Raw genomic sequence first — 22,892 nt, forward strand, 5'->3', positions numbered from 1 at the left:
TATTTGCTGTATACATCACCGGAATCTACAGTGTTATATGGCATATAAAAAAGGTGGTGTTTTGAGTTTAAATCGGGTAGACCATTGAATACATATAAACATACAGGTGGAATACCCAAAACCGCTACCACAGACGAAGTTAAAAAAGTCCATGATCTTGTGTTGTGCAATCGATGTGGAACAAATAGTTGAAGCAATGACTGCCGACATAAGCATCAAAAAATTAATTGCAATCGCTATGATGTACAGTTCAAAATGCAAAGTTAAACTTGAAACATCCATGGTCACCATCGACGGAAACAATCAAGATGCAAGTTTCAACAGGAAAGGTAACGCTAACCGGTTTTTGGGATACTGAAGGCACCATATACAAAAGGCAACCACAATTACAGGTACTTATTATGCAAATTACGTGAGTCGATTAAAGGAAAACACTGAGGGAACTTGCGAAATAGTTTTCACTCGCAGCGGCATAATATAATTATTCACAAGTTCGCTATAACTGCAGTCGCAATTACATCAGGTAGGTTTCGAATTATTTGAGCATCCGCCTTGTTCTGCTTCTGTGGTTAATGAAATCATATTTGCAGTGGTTTCCAGAGGATGAAGATCTTCGGTTCAAGCCACATTTGAGCTGTTAGTTGGGAATGTGTTAACCTAATGGACACTGTATTGAAAGGGATCAGTTCTCGTAAATGTATGTATTACCATCAAAGAATTTGAAAAAGGTCTCTCTAGCTTAAATCAGATGAAGTTTTACAATTTACCATAGACTCAATATAATGGCGTAAGTCAGTTTAGTGTGAAGTAAGATATTTAAGTAAGATAACATTTTGTTTCAAATGTCCATGGAAGTTTTCGTAACCTGATAGCATTTAACAATATCATACAGTGCATTCGTGAAGTATTTTGCTCATATTTCGATTTATGTCAGGTTTCCATGCTGAATATAAGATTCTTTCAAATAACTCATATGCGGAAATCGATGAGAAGTAAACAGTGTGCGCCATTACTCCAGAATAATTTATTAAAATATAAGATCACCGTAAATACATATTCAATTACTGATATACTATTCAAAAATAATTTAATGGTTACTAAATTAGTAAATTTGCAGTCATTTAATATTATAATTATCAAGAAATCGTTTATGTCAAAAGAGTGGTAGGTTTTCTGTCATTTTTAAATTTCAATAACTTAAGATCAAGTTAAATAAATTAGATTTGCTACAACTTAATTGCAGATGTATATAAACATTTTTAATCTGCTTCGTTATTGACGCCTGCCGAAGCATCTATAACCAAAGTACTTCACAAAGAAAAAACTGATAGCATTTTTGATAGTTAAACATAAGAAAGAAAAACATTTTTTCGTATATAACGGGTCCTATTATTACCGAAAAAGAAGTGTTCATAGCAGTAAAATGCGAAAAAACGGAAAAGCAGTAGAAGTAGATGAAACACTAAGCTGCTCGGTTGAAATGGCATAAAAGTACCAACGAACTTGTTCAATAATATTTATGAAACTGGCATTATTCTACATCCAGTTCGGGATAATTCCGAAAAAGTATAAGACAACAGAATGCAATGAATTTAGAATAATAGGCCACGTGTTAAAAACCTTTTTGAAAATAATCTACCACATAGACTTGAAAAAAGAATTGAAAACTCTCAATTTTTTCTGAAATAGATTGAGTACGTGTGAAGCATTGTTTACAACTCAAGTGCTGGTTGAACATGTAGGGATACATGTTTATATATGTGCTGTCGATTTTGAAAAAGTGTTCGGCAAAGTAAAACCTGATACGATGCTGAAACAATCATATCGAAGATATACGAATTATTACTAATTTTCACTAGCATCAGACCGCTAGACGGACTTTGGAAGAGTTTGAGATGTGGGTTTATCGTCGTATTTTAAAAATAAGTTCTTTCGAGGTAATTACGAACACTGATGCTCTGGAGCGTATGAACAGAACTTCAGAAAGAGTCAACGCTGTAAAGAGATGTTAATAAGAGTACTTTTGACTCATGTCCAATGGTTAACAATCCGTAACTTTTATAGAGACAACCTGGATAATTTAAAAATCAAAAATGAATGTTTAAACCGATTAAATACTCCTCGATAAAAGTTATGGTTTCGGAGATATGTAGATTTTTGAGTCACGCCAAGGATACCGTTCGCCATAAAGAGACATTCTGAAGCAAATTATCATAAATTATTTATTGAAAATATTTATAGGAGGTATTAAAATATAATCAAATATTTCTTGGAGATCTAATGTATAAATAAAAAACCATTTGTATTACATACTATTGAAAAACATATTACCGGCATTAGAAAAAGTTTGAATGAGATTAATAATTATTTTTCATCTAGTAAGCTATTTTCAAATAACTTCGTGTTATTTAATTGAAAATTGCAAGCGACTTAATATCAGTTTATTGTCAATATTTTCGAAACCTGTCAGAAATAATTAACACATCGTATTTAGAGTTTCATTATGGTAGAATTTACCTTTAGGGAATATACTGACATGCATTTGTTGTGTTGTTTAGCTTCTAGTAACTTGTCAGAAGCCAGAAGGTTGTATACTGAACGCTTTCCGGGTGTAAAAAAACCATCTTGATAAGATTTTTCCTAATAGGTGGACTGGTCGGGGAAGTCCATTTGCATGTTCACCACGTTCCCCTCAATTAAATATAATGGATTGATTTTTTTGGGATATTTCAAAAGCTTGGACACAAGGAGCAATATGATCGATAGAATAAACTTCCTTTATGACGCTATAATGCAGAATTTTGGAATGCTCTTCCAAGTTCAAAGAAATATCCTTCGTAGACTCCGGAAGTGTGTAGAAGTGCAAGGTCACCATTTCGAACAATTATTATAGTTTTTTTGTGTTTATTTGAAAAGTTGCAGGCTAACCAACTAAATTTTTCTACATTTCAAGTAACACGATGTTCAAGTGTGCAGTTCAGTTTGAAATGTTTGATTGTGTTTTGAAACCTCCTGTAAATATTTTCAATAAATAATTACATTATTGATGATTTGCTTCAGAATGTCTCTGTATGGCGAACGGTTTCTTTGGCATGTACAATTGAGTTAAATGAAGAGTTTTGTTAAAAAATCGATTGAAAAATTCACTTTTGCTATTTTTAGATTGTACAGGTTGTCTGAAAGTTACGGATTGTTAACCATTGAGCATGAACCGCCCCTGGATTTTAGATAGTAGTATAGAATTATTTATTCCGTCAAATATACTACATGGACATATGTAATCATTCATTAGAAATTCATAATGTCTAATGAATAATTTAGAAAATATACCTCAATATAACTTTTCGCAACTTTAAAAGCCTATAACTCAGAAATGAGGTGTCGTATTAGAAAATGTTTATATGTCACAGCATTATTTTTACATCATCCAGTCACTCCTATACTCATTTTTGACATTAAGTCTCGGAATGTGAATGTAAAAGGATTAATATAAATCTTCAAAAATATTTATTTGTGCAATAAATATCCATTTCACGTGGAAAAATTTACAGTGCTAATTATTGTGGCTAAAGTGACTTTTTAAATTAAAATAAAATATAAAAAACAAAAAATACAATAGTCTAGTATGTTTCAAGTGTGAAGAGGATTTGAGGTGTTTAAAGAGCTCAACATTCAAATCAAAATTGTGTCGCGGATTCAGTCACAAACAATTTGTAGATAATATCAGAAATTGACATCATTACAGCAAAAATATTTTAGAACCTCATTACATATTGAAGAACTTCTGACAGATCTACGTTAAAAATTTCTTGGCATAGCTGTTGTTTTATCGACCACTGTAAAATACGCGTTCCTGTAGGATCGCGAAGCCTATCTTTGATTCTTTTCAGTGTATGCAGGTCGTTGCGCAGGGAAGGGTGTGATCATTTGTTAGAGTTAGGAATGGTGGGTGAAAATTTATAGGTTATGGGGAGTTTAAAGACCGTTTTTTAGTTTATTAAAGATTAACATGGATTTTAAGTGATAATAACAATGGTAAGGAACATTCGAAAATAGATTTAGTATATTATATTGCAATAATTTTCTACAGTTTGAGTACTATCAATAAATAATTTGTATGTATATAGCTTTTCAACATTCATAAGACAATGAAAATAAATGAGCGAATAATTGTTTAGTTTAGGTTTATTTCTGATGTACGTATATACCTTTTCTGAAATATTTTTCAAAAGCATATAATGATGGCTATTACCCACGAATACGAATATGCAACAAAAGAATTGTAACATATAAGTGGGCAATAGCATTTATCTTTATGTATTGAATACTGTCCATCCACAGCTATACCCAATTTTGTCAATTTCTTTGCCTTCAGAGTCTTATTTAAATCCATGTGAATTTGAGTGGCATTAGAGTTAGTAAAAGGTTCTTCATTCTAATTTTAATAATTTCCCTCTTTGTTATTTTCGTCTGGAATCTGATTTTCTATCTTTAATAATTATTTTCTCAGCTTTGCTTTGTGAATGAAACGGCACTGTCGTGACATATATTTGATATAAAGTTTAAGGTCCTTAAACAACTCAAACCTTTCCAAACTTGAAATTCTCACCTAAAATGAATAGGCTTTTGGTTCCTAATATTCTATTTTAATTAAAAAAGATTACTTTAACAACAATAAATAATTACAACGAGCATTATAATCTGAATATAATATGAATAATTTTTGCTCAAATATCATTTGTTTAGAATTAATTTTTGCATCTTAGTGAATTCAAATGACTTTTAATTTAATGTCTCGCTTTAAAGTTGAATTTTGCCGCTAGAGCTGAAGTGTAAAAAAGTCTTTTAAATCATAGTCTTATGCTTCAAGTTCATAGAAATTTGCTATTCACACTTCATTATTAAAATGGTATTTTTTCAATGTTTTCATGGTATTCCCCAGTTTTAGATACAGAAAATGTAAATTGCAGTTCACAGCTTACAATATAATTGAAAAGTGCAAATTAATACTCCAATAATTTTCTTAATTTAAATAAAATATACTAGATAATTATTAGTAAATGGAAAAAAACCTAGACAGAAACTGAAAAACTAAAATAACATGGTAAACAGCTAAAATGAATTCTAAATATGGTGTCATAGCATATTCCATAAGTGTTGCATATTCTCAGCTCGTAACTTAATTGTCTTGCGTTCAATATCGCAGAATCATTAATTATATCTCGTATGTATATACAAGGTGTTTCTAAATTGATGCGACAAAATTTAGATGGGGATTGTTTTCATGCACTCGCCAAGGACTAATCACAAGTATTTTCTCAATATTCCTGTTACATTATACATAGGTGGAATTAGCAACCCTAACTTTATTTCAAATCAAAACTTTTTTTCATAATGAAGTTCTATGGAATGAAATTATAAATTAAAATCCTTGTTTTATATGAAAATATTATAGTTAAATTTGATTTCCAAAACCAATAGCTACAGAGAAAAAAAATAAACACCATAATTTATATTTTTTTTAATAAATTGAGTGGAAAACTGTGAAGATGTAATATGATTCATATCAAATGCTGGAAATAACCAACTCTAGCCAAAATACATGCACGTAGTGTTCATGTCATAGTTTGCCGTGGGTGGTCCTTTGAGAGTGCATGAAAATTACAGAAGTTTTTGGCCTTACTGAAATTTTAGGAAGAAATAATCCATTTCAGTCATCACCTTTGTGTGATATTCAAATTTAATCGATAGAAAAGTTTTATGAGGAACCTGTGAATTGAAATGGTAATGAACAATATCTAATATTTAACGTTGAGCTCTTATCTTTTATTAATTAATACACTTGGTTTGATTTTATTTACTCAACGAATCAATTGATCTGTGACGATTTGGTTGGGGGATTCACCAATTATATCAGTTTCACGTGAACCTCTCATGCTCCTTGATACGATGAGTATCCTTTGAGTTGGTTTGGATTCTTTTGTGTGCAGAATTTGCCAATCCGGCTCGGTTAAAGTCTATTTATATTCTAATGAGTTACATTCTAATTATCGACTCTATCCTCTCCTAGATGGTCAATTGTCATATACCAGGCTCCAGCGAATTAGTTCCGCTTGCCTCAACCACATGTGGTACTAGGAAAAGACAATTTAATTCCAATATTATTTTATAACTGCTAAACATTGACTTCATATAAAATTTAGAGAAATGAATCAATTTTAATCATTCATGTTAATATTTTATCCATATTTTTGAATTTTCTGACTAATCACGCAATTTAATAAACTAAACTGAATGTGAAATAACAATTACTTGTAATTTTCGGCAATCATGGTTCGCTGTAGTAATTTAAAACCTAGGAATACATCCTTAAATTGAACGTAAGTCAATAATCAATTTTACTTCATTCTATATTTAGTTTTCCGGCTGATGGGAAAAATAGTTTTCTCTCTTCCCCCCTTCACCTGATCTTAATAACTTTTTTTGGAATTCCGGTTTTATAATTCATTTGGAAGAGTGCCAAGATTTCCTTATTTGTTGTTACTCTTCATCTGATTGAATTCCTACGAATTTTTTCTGAATATTCTCCTCTCCCAATCTTCCAATGAATTTGCTGACTATCTCGATAATATCCAAAGGCGCCCATTGCAAGTCGCCCCTGATTGAGAAGAGAAGTTCTGGGAAATGTTTTCTCAAAGCAGCTATACTGTTGGGGTATGTGTCGTTGCACGGTCTTGGTTGAGCCAAAAGTCAAACTTATTTAGACGTGGAAAACATTATTGTAACATATTTATATACCGGCCCGAACGTATTAAAACAGCAATAGCATTTTCCTCAAAGAATCTAAGACAAATATTGTAACTGGAAAAATTGCGCTCTAAAACTGGTGTTAGCCCAATAAAGATATCCAGTAGAATTCATACGCTTTCCTTCCAGAATTGTTTTCACGTTTTGACAGTTTCTGCTCTATCGCCATATTGTATGGTGATTTCTTCTTACAGAACAATCAGCAAGTCCTAAGGCAGAAGCATGTTTATGAGCAGAACACAACATTGAAGTTCTTACTGTCTTAATGTTCCCAGATGATCAAGTAGGCTCAGCGATTCCAGTTTTTGTAGTTTTTCACTTGTAGTTTGTCTAAACGTAGTGACCCACATGATAATTGATATCCGGTGCGGGCGCCATCAGAGCTAAATTGAACCGATTTTGAAACGACTGGATTGCCATAAAAAAATATCCGCAAGTAGGCCTCAATAATAAACGTACTTCTCAAGCATTTAAAAGGAGAATGTTATGCTGACGCAAAATTTTGATTGCTGGTTTATACAATATATAGTTTTTTTTCAAATACTTCAAGAAACTAAATAAACAGCGTCAGCTATAAGGTCTCAAGACTCCCTCAGAAGGAACATTTGGATAAAGATGAATTGAGTTACGTTCATGGACCTCAAATGGCATCTAGTATTTATCGTTTGAAACTAGAGTTAACTTCGAAACAAATTTTCGAGTAAATATACTGTACTTATCAACTCTCAGACCCATACGTCGTATAATAAATGTCGCATGTAAACGTATTGTGATGTTTTTCTTATTGATGTAAGTAGTTTTCAATCACAAACCGGTTGGGATTGATTTATACATACGGTGCAACCTATGTAATTTATTTATGGATTAACACTTACATGATTAACTAACTAATATTAATCATTATAATATCAAATCGTTGATTAACTTCGGCTGCTAGAGCTCTATTTTATATAATCTTTATAAATAAGTCACAAAAATATATACATAGCCTGCGCATCCGCTAAACTGAAGCTGGATAACATATTAGAACAGGACCGACCGCACGCTTTATATCATTGGCAGAGTTTTAAACCGTATTTTTAAGTAGACCCCCGAAACACTGGAGAGCTAGCTAGTTGTTGCGTCGTTTCGTATCTATTAAAAAAGAAAAACGTTTCAACAACTCAGTTATGATTTTGGAAGTGTTAGCGATATAAAAGCATTTTATAGAATATATCACGATTTTATATTTTATTTAATGCAAAATTTTATTTTAATTTCAATTTTTTTTAAAGTAGAAAACAATTTATATTGTTTTCATGATAAATAGTCTTTTGAACTAAATAGTTGTAGAGCAATATATTTCAAACCATATTTCTAATATTTCGTAAATGTAATACATTTAAATAGTAACCAAATAGCCTACGATTTGTTTTGAGACTCATAAAAAACTATAATATATTCATATAATTATGAATATTTTAACTTTCTATTTCCTCCTTTCCTGAAGAGTAGCATTAACAACAAATACAACAACACTTTCTCTCTTACCTTCCACCCATGGGCGCACATATGTAAAAACAATTGTTCCATGAAACAACCAATTAATTCAAAATTACGGTGGACGATACAAAATACCTCGAAATTTTCTCGAAAAGCACAGCAATATCAGTAAAGAAATTTATACCGTGTATAGGTATATTTTATCTTTGGTAGCCTGCAACGGAGGGCAAACGTCGATTGAAAATATGAGCAATTTCTCTAAAAATAGATACTAGTGGGAAACTAACAACATATTTTTGTTTTGTACTGAATTCTAATATGTGGTTTCTACCTCTACCTCACCCACAAGTTTTGAGAGAATACAGAAAATAAAATGAGAAGATTCCAATTTATAAGGGATCTAGTGGTGTTCTTCAATTCTTCAATTGTTATCTGGGAAGTTGCTACATTACGTTACCTCTAATAGAATAAGCCGATAAGTCTCTTTCTTTTAAGAAAAAAACGGTCAGCTTATTCCGCAAAACATCTTTTTATACGAGGTTTCACTGCTGCAAACCAGATCCAACCAGTTGTGCCTTTGTTTTAGTAATCCTTAGACTACGTTAAGTGATAAGAAAATTTTAAGGTCGGTGTTAAGGGTTAAATAGGTAGAATTTATAGAAATAACGTATATTTGTCGAGCGTCGAGGATTTTCATACAGTACAGTGTAATAAGATCACGATCTCCGGACTTAATAAACTAGAACGTTTTTGGATTTTACAAAAGATTGAGAGCACCCCTATTTTTGTAATAACATTAAACGTTTCTTTAACTTAATATGTATTTGGTAGTACCTATGAATGAACTATTAAGATCATTTCACACAATGTGAAAGCGTAAAAAAAGAGTTTATCGTATTTTGAAAGTTTTTTCTAAAATCTATTTAAGTTAAATAGTTAAATGATTCCATTTCAGTGATAATGAAAGTTTGCAAACAATGAAATGATGAAATTATGGGAATATTAATTTGAGGAAGTGGAAAATTCAAATATTTGGGAGGTCACGATCAGGAGTGATAGGCAACGAAGGTATAAAATTATTTAACAAATCTATTAGATAAAAGCTCAAAGCAAATGTAGTTCCTTCTTTGTAACTAAATTATTTTGTGTGTAAGTTACACGAAATAATTTACAAAATAATTTCACACAATAATTTTAAAATTTTATCGTCCCAATAACGATCTTTGTCAATTTAGTTCCGTCATATGTGAGTTAAAATGGACCCCCGTCAAATTGTTGTATGTGTTTTATGTTTTCTGAGGGTAAGATTCGAAAAAAAAAATAATTAAAATCTTCTTCTCTTTGAATCACACAATAAAAATAATTATTCATACTTTTGGTTTGTCGAAATCTGCTTCAAGAGCTCAGTTTCTTTTAAAATGTATTTGTAACAATCCACACATGTCAAATGTTTTAAATTAATTTCTACAACCAACATTTTGGCAACATAGTCTACATGTAATCTGTTGCGTTCTTTCGTCCATTGCTGATCTATCAAGGAAAAAGCTCTTTCAACGTTTGCGTTATGTCTTGCAATATCACAGTAATATTAAAAGTTAGGAATTCTGAAAAGCAATCTTGACTTATCATCAATTGAAAATAGGCTACTCATTTTTTATGTGCTTCTTTTTATATGCTTCTTGAAATCAAAGAACTCTTTGTTTGTGTTCAGAAAACTTTTAAGATTTTGCAGTTGGTTAAAACATTTGCCATCATAAATTTTGAAGTTGTATTGTGATAGGATACTTGAATCTATTCAGGAACATCTTTTAAAGTCTTCTATGTGAAATGTTTTATGTATTTGTATAATTTTTCAGTCCAAGATCGTAAATATTGTACTGCAATATTGTAAATGTTTTTAATATCCTCTTTAAAGACAGCTACCTGTTCATAATTTTCGTTGTTCTCTTTGAATTTGTGCAAAATGGATGTCACTTTGAGTGGGCAAAAGTCTTGTTCAATTCTTGCATTTATGCTATTCATTATCAGTTTTCCAAAATCTCATTTACAAAAGCATCGGCCTTATCTGTATCTTTGATGAGGTTTTTCAGATGAGTTTTCCGGCACTTTCGATCACTTCTTACGAGGGTTTTCCAGCCTGTAAAACTTCTTGCACTATTACACCGCTCTTATTTGAGGTTTAAACCCCACGTTACAAAAGGTTTCGCGCGCGCACTTTTTGAGGTTTTTCAGCCAATATTTTCGTTCGGGAAAACCGGCTAGGATTTTCATATTCGACCTGTACTGACCTTAAGAAGTGGCGTTTGGTGATGTACTAAGTTGGGGCCGCCAATTTACAAGCTGAAATGGCGCGCACCTTATCTACCCTGTTTTTTGTAGCCAGCTCCACGTCTATAGTGTGTTGTGGCAGTTATGTGAATTTGTTTACTTCACACGTGTCGTATGGCTAGCGGTATTGCTAAAATCTCGTTTTGGCTCCGCTTTGTAAAATTTATTCTCAACATTGACTTATGTATTATAATAATAATTCAAAACAATTAGTTAAAAATAACCTTTTGACAAATTACAAAACGGGAGAGAAGAATTCTAGTGCCAATAAAAGTTGTCGACAGCCGTTGGAAATATAGTAAAAAAACTAAAAATAATAAGTAATGAAAAAGAAATGCAGAACAAAAAAGAAAAAGAAATGGAAAACGGGATAAAATGCATTGAAGATAAATTTTTATCTAATTAATTGAAGCACTTCTATCAAGAATAGAGGAATGGGGCAACAAAAAACAATTTTCATCAAAAGCAAACAATGCAAAATAATAACAAAAAAAGACGAAACTTTGGTAAAGTAGAAGGAGTACTTCCAAGAAATGTTAAATATGAAAAATAATGAGGAAGAAACATATGAAATAGCTAAACGACGGAACACGAAGAAAAAATACCAACACCAACTAAGAAAAATGTAGTCGAAATAATACAAAACCATAAAATCGGAAAATGCCCCGGAGAAAATTTCTCGAGTTGAATTGATTTTTATTTGAAATTAATTTTATCTGGAAGTTTCTTTATCAAAATACTTATAATTTAAAATAATTGTGAAAAGTTATATAAATTCGATAAAATATTAAAATTTTTGTTGAAAATTTTTTTAAATGTCAAAAAGTATAGTCATAATGTGAGGGGAGAGTAATATTAGATATCAGTTTATTTACCTTAGATACTTAACGGTGTATAAGTTTGAAAGTTTAATTGATTCAATTATAATATTTTTTTCTTAAGTCCTTTATGTCTTGTTTATAAATAACTGATGATTTATTTTTATTTAAAAAGATCATTTCTGTCATTATTATTTTTTGATAATTTTTATCTTGAGTTAATATTTATTATTTTGTGACCATTTATCCTATTTTCTAGATTTTGCATAGTCATTCCTACATAATTTCTTGGACAATTTAAACATGGTATAGAGTAAAAAAAGCCGTGAGCAGCAGAGCTCCATCACGAAAGTCGACTTTTTCGTCGAATGAAGAATTTAACTAATACACAAACAAATCTTTCCATAAAATGAATTTCTTGGAAATGATATCAATTCTCAATCTTATTTCTTTATATGGAAAATTTGCTATTTCTCAATAACTTTTCATTTCACAAGTTAACTCTCTCTCTCGAATGAAAATTCATAATTTCAATAGACCCGGTGGTCTCGAACCCTCTTGTTCAATTCCAATTGACAACAAAGAAAAAATTGTCATAATGACAAGAAATTTCGAAAATAGGAAGTAAAAAAAATCAACCTAGCAACGATCATACTCGTATTATTCATTAAATAGGAGGCGGTCCAGTTCAACAATTACAACGATCAAAATGATTTCGGGCGTTTTGTGCTAGAAGAACTGAAGAAGAAAACTTTGAACTTGAGAAAGACAATTCTTCAACATCACCCCTACTTGCATGCGAAGTTCGAAACCTCTAGTTAAACTTTTTCTGGCCAAAAAAATAAGAAAATATAACAAAAATGACCATAAAATGGAAAGGGGCGGAGATGGAAAGTTTCGACCTTAGACAGGAAATCATCTCGCAACTAATTAAACCTACATGTGAACTTTCATTTTTCAGTCGCTTTTCGTTTGACCTGCAGAGGTGAGCAAAGGTCAAAAACCACTTTTTTTGCACTGCGACCCCTCGAAATATTCATTTGTTATATATAAACTATAGACATTCGAAAAACCATCATAATCGTGTTCAGGAGGTCTCAAAACATGGGAAAAATGATGTGCCCCTCATTTTTCTTCTAGTCATGCCTACCGTAATAGTCTAATTTTTCTTTGAAAAATTCGACTAATAATATTCGATTTTTTGTATTTTTAGTTATTTCTTTAAATTTTGTATATAAAGGGGACAGTGTTTTTTTCGATTTATGACATACATTTGTATTGTGTTTGGATAGGATATACGATTATTTTAGTTTTTATAGCTCTGCTAATCATATAACACTGTTTTTTGTGTTTTTGGAAGGTGTGAATTATAATTTAGGTATCGTCCAGACCATAATTCTTTTGTATTAGTTTTAATTTTATCATCATTAGTTTTAATGATTATCTTATCTAGAAAACGACTATATCAAGGAACGTTACTATTTGATTCCTGTAGTTAAGGATTGTGCCAGGTAGAGTTCGCTGGGGAATGTTTAACTACATTTTTTCAATTACAATTTTACAATTCGGGTCTCAAGCACTAAGAAGAGTTGTTATACCACTCTAATAATATGTAATGACGTCGAAAGTAGTCAGTGGTTACAAACCTTTCCTTGCAATTACGAGCCATTGGGGATGTTTATTTTGACAAAAAAGTCAATCGACATCACCATAGTATTTCGTGGAAGCAATTTGATCGGCACACTGCTGTTAGTTTCAAGTTCTGCAAACAGCTCAAATAGCACTCATATGACAACGAGTTCTGAGTACGTTCATCATTAAAAATATCAGACTTTATGATGGCAATATGAGATTTGACGTATCCACATCTTTGTTGCCATGTCTCAAATCTTAAGTAGCAACCCTCTTTTTTCTGTAATACAATTTCAAAATTTCTGCATTATTTAAATTTAAGTTCATTAACAGTTCAATATAAGTTTAGGATATTCCATTGTTTGCATAAAATAATGCAAAAGAAAACAATTTATGCAAATAATACAATTCAGATTTGTTTGAAACATGTATTTAATTATCAGTTCATGTCACTAACCACCTCAATAATTTAATTTTTCCTATTAACAATAGAAAATATCCTAAACTTATTCTGTTAGGAGGTGAACCTACCTTCCAGACAGCAAAAAGGAAAATAATCGTTATTATCATATTTTGATATTCAGGTTCATCTTCAGTTTTGCAAATTTTTGTTATCCCTCTGCATTTACGAAAAAATTCAAGGTGATTTATCTTAAATATCCGAGAAAATAATTGAATCGACTATTCACCTTATATCCAGAGATTTTCGGTATAATAATTGGAGCAGTATAAATAGATTATATTAAAATGATTTATGTCAAATGGCAATGCTACATATTTGCTGCTTACAGCAAGTTGAAATTTTTGGAAACGTTGTTGATATTCATATATACCACTGTTACATTGTCCGACGCGCATTTCGTAAACTCGAAAGGAGGTCACTAAACTATCTTGTTTAGTAAAACTTGTTTTTTGCAAAATTCGATATTATGGAAACGAAATAACTAATGTTAAAACTTACAGGCTATTCTATAAAAATATATAAGCTTGTATCAATATGAATGACCCAAAATAATTTGGAAATATGCTTCTTTGTGTATTTTAATTAATTTCAAGTGACATTAATTAAAGTTCGACCACTATTTGCCAGTCTCTTACTAAGCCGCCAATACGATTTATGTTGTTGATGTATTGGTGAGTTACTGTCACCATGTCAATCAGACAGTGACATCGACAGTGAAGTACATCAGTTGTTCAGTTTGTACATGCTTAAAAAGTTAGATTTGTCGAAAGCCACCTGCTGGTGAAGCGGTAATGAATATGGAGATGAGCGTGTATAGTGTAGACTTTTTAACGATGGAAGGGCTAATATTCGTGATGAAGAATGACCTAGAGTCACTAATGTAGAGTTGTCATAAATAGTTAATGAGGGAAATAGGAGATTCACGATTGACGAGCTTCATCAGAAATTTGCTCTTTTTCAAGATCAATATTTTATCACGTTTTTACGTTTGGTAAATGATGACATGTGAAAAGAAACTGTTATTAACTGGTTCAACGGTCAGACGCGTAGCTTTTTCATAATGGTATTCAGAAGCTTTAAAGTGAAAAAATGTCCATGACTAAGATTTCTTCGATTCCATCACAAACGTTTTCTATTCAAAAAATAGCTGTCATGTGACAGCTAAGTAAATCAAATTCCATCATTAATATTCCATTTTGAATTTGGCTATCACTGTTTATATATCGGCATTAAAAATAGTCGATAGAAGTTGAGATTGATACGACAAGACAAACATCTGAATTAAAAACCACTGTAATTTTCTTTACAAAAATTCTTTCGTATATTTTGAATGTTTTTATCCAAAACTGCTACAGTGGTTCTAACAAACATATTTTTGAATTTGGTATTTAATTTGTCCTATTCCTACTCTTCAATGAAATTAAATATATACAAAAGCTACAACTTTGTATTCCAAGTGCAGCACACGTTAATTTCTTTTTCGTTTCTATGTTAATGACCCTGGTGCTGCAAAATCCAGCGGTTGTTCCGCAATATTGATTACATAGTATTAATTAAAAACGAATATAAATCATAATATACATTTCTCTACAATCCATTCTTTTCTTCTTAAGTTGTAAATATTATTACTACTTTCATTTTAAAATGTCGAGAATACTAAACAAAAAATATTGATTCCAAGAAAATTGTCAGATTTCAAAAGAGTATCCATTATTTTCCATCTGTTTGTCATTTTATTATATATTTCACCTTGTAAAATCAGATGATACTGAAAGGGAACATGAAAAATGTGCAAGATTACAAAACTAGTTTATACAAAATAATCCATATACTAAGAGGAGAAAATTGTGGTTTTAAATATCAATTCCGCACTACAAAACAGTTCACCAGCTAAAAGAAGTTACGGAAATTGGGGCAAAACCTGACTCAACAAAAACCCTGACTCTTTGCAAACATTCCACTAGAATAAACAAAAATAGAATCCAAGTATGAGCTCAAATAATATACCTAGTAGAGATTAGAAGCGATCTAGCTTCAGGAAAGCTCTAGAATGTTACTAACTCGAAAAAAAGTTACGATAAGAGGTAATTGCACTCCAGGAACCGGAAATTGCAGTTTACATTGGCCTAGAAACATAAAAGAGGGCTTTTAATGTTGTTAACGTCTGAAAATGTCATATATACAATAAGCATACAATATGTACAAAAAAATGAATGTCATATTTTCAACGGTCAAGAGTGATTAATCCATCATCTTTATGCATTTGGTAGCTGTAGCTTTTGTTTTTACAAAAAAATGTATTATTGGAATAGAAAATCACAGAAGACACTCCAAAGAATTGTGCAATTAATTACGACCATGTACGATTGGCGAAAGTTCATGACTTTGCGTAAGAACAGAGGTATGTTCTTGAAGAAAATACGGGTGCTTCAAAACTAGCAGGTATCAAGAAAGACTGGACGTTCAATATGGAAAAGCAAAAACTGGAAAGACTCAAAACTATGTGGAATGTATACCATAGAAATAACAATATTATTTTAATCCCATTCATTAATATTCATTTCCAATCATTCTTGATTTGCGACGAAACGACGCCAAAAAAATATTTTTTGTTTTATCCTACGAGATGGTTAAAAAACTATACTAATGAAGAATTTTTTTGCTTGTAACTACATGCAATTAGTACCTATATTGAAATATTCGTATATATTTTTTTTAGTATTTTCTGTGGTACGTGTGGTGCGACTCATTTTGAGCTAATTTTAAAACTACAAAAGAGAGCTACTAGATATTTAATCGCACTAAACAGCAAGGATCACTGCAGGGACTTCTTTAAAAGATTAAAAATTCTGACCCTTCCTTCCTTATTCATCTTTGAATCCATTTACCTAATTCGTCAGCACAACCTTTACCTACCTATTCCACGTTCAGAATTAGTTAAGGGTTCAATATTTTATAATGCAAAAAAATTGCCAACTTCCAATTGAAATCAAATTCCGAGCATGCTGCATACTGGTTTAATTTTTGCTATGGACGTATATAAGACTTATATACTAATTATCGCCTATTATTATTACCTATAATTTTGTTACTCATGTTCTTCTGTATATTGAAATTTTATTTACTTGTAGTTTTATTTAGTTATTTTTATGTTTGTTTTTGTTTTTACAAGCTTTTATCTACAATTGTAACAATTTTTTGACAATAAAGCATTTCTCTCTCTATATATATAAGCAAAGTTGGTTGTTTGTTATATAGTATGAGTATGTTTGGGACTGATTAACATCATACCTCATTGTTGAAATATTTCAATTTTAATTAATCAATAATTCTATCAACGTCAATTTAATATAATTTATTTTTATTTCATATTTCTTAGACCTTTTGATATATCAATGCATCTTAATGTTCTTGATTTTAGGTGTCTTCTGTTTTAAAATTAGTTTTTTTAATAATTTTAGGAAATAAAATTTGACGTTTCGACTTTTCTTTAAGTATTTATCGAAATATATTTTGATAATGTTGTTTCTTTCATACTATTCATTGATAGTTATGACGTTGAGTCAATACATTACCTTTCTGAGACCTTGTTATTTGTTAAATTAGATATTGTTAATCAAAATTTACTCCAGTTTTGAATAACCAAACATATCATTAACATAAGGCGAGTGTTTAGGAAACTCTAGTGCAGCTGTTACGCTTTATGCAGAAAAGTTTCCTCGAAGAAACTTACAAAGTAGAAATATATTTAGAGCCTTTGAACGACGTTGTCGACAAACTAGGAATGTGAGATCTAAAAAAATAAATTCTCTAAGGCCAAGAACAACAAGAACCATTGAAAAAATATGATTTTAAATTTAGTTGGTCAAAATTCAAAAGCTAGAGTAAGGAATGTGGCAAGACAAACAAATACGTCTTCTTCGTGTACTTGAAGGATACTTAAAGAGCAACAGCTACATCTTTATCATTACAGATAAGTCCAAGAGCTCTTACCAGACCAACTAGCGATTAGACTGGATTTTTGTCAAACATTTTACCATGAATTCAATTTTTTTTTTTAAATATATCCTTTTCAGGGATGAGTCCACTTTTACGCGGTATTTAAAGTTAGTTTTTGGGCAGCAACTTTAGATAACAAATTAATGGGTCATCACATTCCACCCGGAAATTTAATTGGTGATATGTACCTGGATTTTTTAAAAAATAACTTATTCAAGATATTAGAAGATTTAACGAGCGAAGATCTCTATTTTTATGTACAGTGGAGCTCCACCGCACTTTGATAGAAGGTGTCGTAATTGGTTGAGTAACCAATTACGAATCGATGGATTGGTAGTGGTGCAGAAGCTCCGATTTTAATAAGTTTGATCGTATCATAAAGAAAAAGTTTATGCTACAGAGGTAAATTCACCTCAAGAATCAAGACGAAATTCAACGTCACTTTAATGACTTCATAGCTGACTCCCAAGATTAATGGATTCTCTAGAAAAAAGGATACACTAGTGTATTCATGAAAATGTGAACACTTACTGTAATTAAATTCTATTCTATTTTATTAGCCTTTTTTCAAAATTATCTTGTGATTTTTGTTCAATTAATACATTTATCTACTACTATGTTTAATTTCCCTTGAAAGTTTGCTTAATTAATCTAATATTGAAAAAGTTATGTTCAATACTACTTGGTACGAACCATGTAACTAGCGCCCTCTATTTTATTCAGACATAAAAAAAATCCATTTTTGGCCTTCTCGGTTGATCCTTTGTAAGGTGTTTTTGGTAATACCAGTTGCTGCTAAAATTCTTTCCTTATATATACATATACATACATACATATATATATATATATATATATATATATATATATATATATATATATATATATATATATATATATATATATATAGATATATATATATATATATGTATATACCAACCTGTAATTCTTCAATGGCATTTCTAGCCTATCTTCAGCTTCTTTATTCATAAATTGGTTAGGTTAGGTTAGATATTAACAATTTTCCTCGTCTGGCTATTTAGAGCCTTTTCTTTAATGCTAATTTTCTTGGGGAGCCATTTAAATACACTTAGAATTCACTTGAACTCATTAAATAAAATAACTGTACGACCTCCGTCCCTGCTTGTAAAAAGACTAAAACATGGGCGATTCTCCTATGCAACCAGAATAAACTAACGAGTGCGCAAACTAAGCGGGGCTGCCTGATGTACCAAAGTTATCGTGGTCGACCTCTATCAGCTTGCAAAACATACTCTCATAAAATTTGGCAAAATCGTAAAAATGTGTATTCAACGCCCTTTATCTTGAATATGGATGGGATTACGAACATTTTTTACTGAGCAAACTCAAAATAATTGTCAGTTTTCTATCTATCCTAAAGACGAAATCACCTTTTTTGAAACAACCTGTATATATATTTATACATTTCTTGAATTTCTTATTTCTTAGATCTTTTGATATGTGTATGCTTCTAAAAGTTCTTCTCTCCTGATTTCAAATTAGTTCTTTTCTAATTATTTTATTATTATTATTATTATTTTATTTATATTTTATTATTAAAACTCCTTGAGCGCTTAGATTGATTTCATGTTATCTCAACTTAACGTTTGGCTTTTGACTAAAAACATTATCAAAAGACTTATGATCAAAAATGTTTAAAAATAATTGATAAATATGATATAAATGTGACAAAATTTTTGTTAAAATTATTTTTTTTAAATGTCAATATATATATATATATATATATATATATATATATATATATATATGTATGAAATTTTATTAGGACCCATCTGATAAAACATGCTGACGTTCTAACGGCACTTATTTGAATAAGAGAACAACAACAAAGTTTTTAATGAGGGGAAGTATGTGAGAAGAAAGTTAAATTAATTGCCAGAACAAAATATTAAATAACGATTGAATAATGATACGCGAAATCATTAGCTTACATCTAATAAATTCATTAATAATTCAAGCATGCAGCTTTTAAATTTAATGTAATCTATGAATATATACATATTTGTTATTGAGTTCGGAATATTTTGTTCAAATCCATTCAGTCAAAAGTAAACTCTCGAGTTGTTCTCAATGTCTATATCATTGGTCAATAGCAAGACTCCTCAAACTTTTTAACAATCAAGTCAAACGAATCAGATCTCTTTGGTAGGTCGTTACAGTTAGTATTTTCGTCTCATTCAAATTTTATAAAATAATATCTACAATTGCGATTAACTGTACCATATAACGTGAACGTGGCTTCATGGAAAAATGAAATCTTTCTTGTAAAATGATCTTTTGTATGATCATTTCCCAAAATTTCTTTCTGTAGTCATGATTATATTTAGATAACTCTTATACTAGCGCTACTAGCTAAGGAAGAAACTCATTCTTAATAATGCTACAGAGAAATCAGTATTCTGAATAGATGTACAAGGGTACATTGTTAGTGGTACCTATTACTATTCATTGGACATAGTTAAATCTTACAAAAACTTAGCGACAATAAACACCTTTCACTAATGACAACGAGAAATAATTCCTAACATTTTGAACTGAAAATATATTTTATGAACACATAAAATTTCTGTAATTGGAACTGGTAGATGTTTACATGACCCTCTTTAACTATTATATGACCGCTATCGTAATTCTTTTGTTATAGAAAACTCTTCAGAAACTTCATTCTAATTTTTAGTATGGAGTTGTCATTGCCATTTTTTGTAGCAAGTGCCTTATAGATGTTTATTCATATTACAGGGATGTTCCACAACCTAAATATTTGTTCAATTTATTCCAATCATTGATTCGTTTTTTTTCTATTTTTGCAATTCCGTGTCATTACCTGAAGTGACCAACTTTTTTATAACAAGAGAATCTTTTTCATTTTCTACATTGTACAAGGATTTGCACCAATGTTCGAAGAACTTGTTTTCCACTCCGACGGAGGTAACTTTTGAATGCAAAACGCAAAAATGACTTCTTCTAGTTTATAAAATCGTTTACCTAGCAGTTTGATTCGATGTGAAGAAACATGTCATTAAGTGCCTAATAAGGGCTATATAGTGAATGACTCATCAACTGAACATTCTGGTTGTTTAAATATGGAATTGTTTCAGCAGTGATATGAAAGCATACTTTGACTTTTTACAAATTTCTATACTAACTACTTTTAAACAAATGGTTGTGTACCAATCAGAGTTGACTGTCTTAGGTCATTTTAACCTCACTGTTCCATGTAACCAGTAATAACAAATTAATATGCAACTATTTGCTTTAAATTGCTTCTTCCTTGTAATCTTTCCTTGTTTTGTCTTCTGTTCAAAGACAGCTTTATTTCGTGCATGGTTCTGATTTCTTATAATGAAGAATAATCAGCTGTGAGATGTTATAGACATTTTTTGATGCACGTTTAATAAATTTCTATGCATCAGCTCACGCAGACCTTCATAATTTCAGTTTTGTAGAGTATAGTATTAATGTATAGAGTTCATTGGTGCACTCTTGTGATATACCACGTCAATTTACTGCAAGTAACACTAACCGTACTGAAATCAAAATCTTGTTGAGGTTGTGTTTATACCAAAAATGTCAGTGACAGTCAGAACATAGATATAAATAGGAATAATCGGGATATGGTTATGAAAGCCTGTAATTTTTTTCCAAGTTCTCTGAATTCATTTAGTCTATGTATTCTGATTATAATATTTACATTATGCAAAAAAAGTAAATCTACTTTTAATTTATTATTTGGATAAATGACTTACGAGAACGAATAAAGTAGTTTGATATTTTGTTAAGTAATATTTTGTTAACAAATTAAATCATTAAAATAATTCTACTTTCCCCGTGAGTGCCGGTTATTAAATATGGATATAATAATCACTAACATTCTTCTTTGATTCGGACATTAATGGCTATTGAATTCGAGACCGTCCCTGACATTGATAAGTGCAACGATGCTATTGGCAACGGTACTATCTACACACCTTGTACCCCTCCATTAATTTCAACGTACTTGAAGGAGAAGTTTTCTCTAAACCCACCAAATTATTTTACAAATACACTTTCCGATCAATTCTTAAGATCATTCACTTGCCATAAACCACCGAAAATTCAGCTCAACTTACCCTAAGACTATTTTCAATAATTTCTGAAAAAATTTTTGAATTGTTGAAAACTTTGTAGTTCCTATAGTATTTTATTCAGTGGTTTATAGGATATGTTAATAAAAAAATAGTAAATCTGCTATTTATTATAGTTTAATAGTGATATAATTAAATGGAATTTTTATAAAAAGTATTTTGATAACCTGTTATGTGAGTGAAAAATACGCAAAATTCGGTAAGCTTTTTATAAATTTAATTTCCTTATTTTTCAAATTACCAAAATTTTACATTGTTATAATTGTTTAATATTTTACCAATTTATTGTAATTGTTGATCAAATACTGCATTTTATATAAAAATCCCTTGACTCGTCTTACGAATATTCATTGGGTTGACCCAAAAGTGAGGCTCAATAAAACAAAACTTTCATTTGTAATATATGCTCTGCACAAAACTCTAATTTGTAATACAGAGAAATGACAATTGAAGTTTATTCTCTTACCTACCATTTACTTTATTCCTCTTTTTCAGTTAACAATATTAATTAAGAACTAAATAAACAGATCTTGGTAAACGAAAATATAGGATGTGAAAATAAAAATTTACGCCAAATCAATACCAACTATAATCTATGCTATAAACTAGAATACTAGATAATTAGAAAAATAGTTATAAGCATAAAATGAACAGCAATGATATTAGTTTCAAAAACTGTAAAAACACGCTATAGCCAACCAAAAATAATTTTCAAATAAGAGTAGAGTAATCAATGGAAGATATCATTTTATTGTAAAAAAGTGTAAGGTGCTTGATATCCGTTTTATTAATCACTTTATTTGAATTCTTAAAAAATTATTTTCAAATTTTTATTATGTTTTATTAAGTTTCTTAAACTATTACCTATATTTAATCAAAATCCAAGAAGCATATTACAGGACTTTCAGTTGGATAATTTGATGTTTGGTATTCAACTATTATTAATAGAGATCAGGGAATGACTCTTTGTTTCACAATATTTTTTAATCTTTTTATCCCTACAACCTTCGAACTAATAAAAACATGTGGATTCACTGTTTTTATAATAGAAAATGAAAAAATATAAAGATCAAGCCTTAAATTTAAATTACAAAGAAAATAACTACCTGTATGGGTAATATTTGCTAACAAAATCGAGCTTTTTTCGTTTCCAAACACTCTATATATAATGCACGAAATGAATATTGGTTTTTCCGGGTT

At 30.4% G+C, this 22,892-nt stretch overlaps 1 protein-coding gene across 2 annotated transcripts in view; it reads left to right on the forward strand.

The window, feature by feature from the left end:
• Positions 1-385: 385 nt before the first annotated feature.
• LOC130902164 (elongation of very long chain fatty acids protein 4-like) overlaps positions 386-22,892 on the forward strand; it is a 42,573-nt gene continuing 20,066 nt past the window's right edge. Inside the window, exons 1-2 of one of the 2 annotated variants that reach the window (XM_057814051.1) lie at positions 386-523; positions 591-697. The gene's annotated coding sequence lies outside the window, so the exon portion shown is untranslated. Of the gene's footprint in view, positions 524-590; positions 698-3,888; positions 4,036-22,892 lie in introns of those variants that run through there. The other variant, XM_057814052.1, reaches the window with a different exon arrangement.

Source organism: Diorhabda carinulata, chromosome X (assembly GCF_026250575.1).
Source record: "Diorhabda carinulata isolate Delta chromosome X, icDioCari1.1, whole genome shotgun sequence".
In the NCBI taxonomy this organism is placed as follows: Eukaryota; Metazoa; Arthropoda; class Insecta; order Coleoptera; family Chrysomelidae; genus Diorhabda; species Diorhabda carinulata.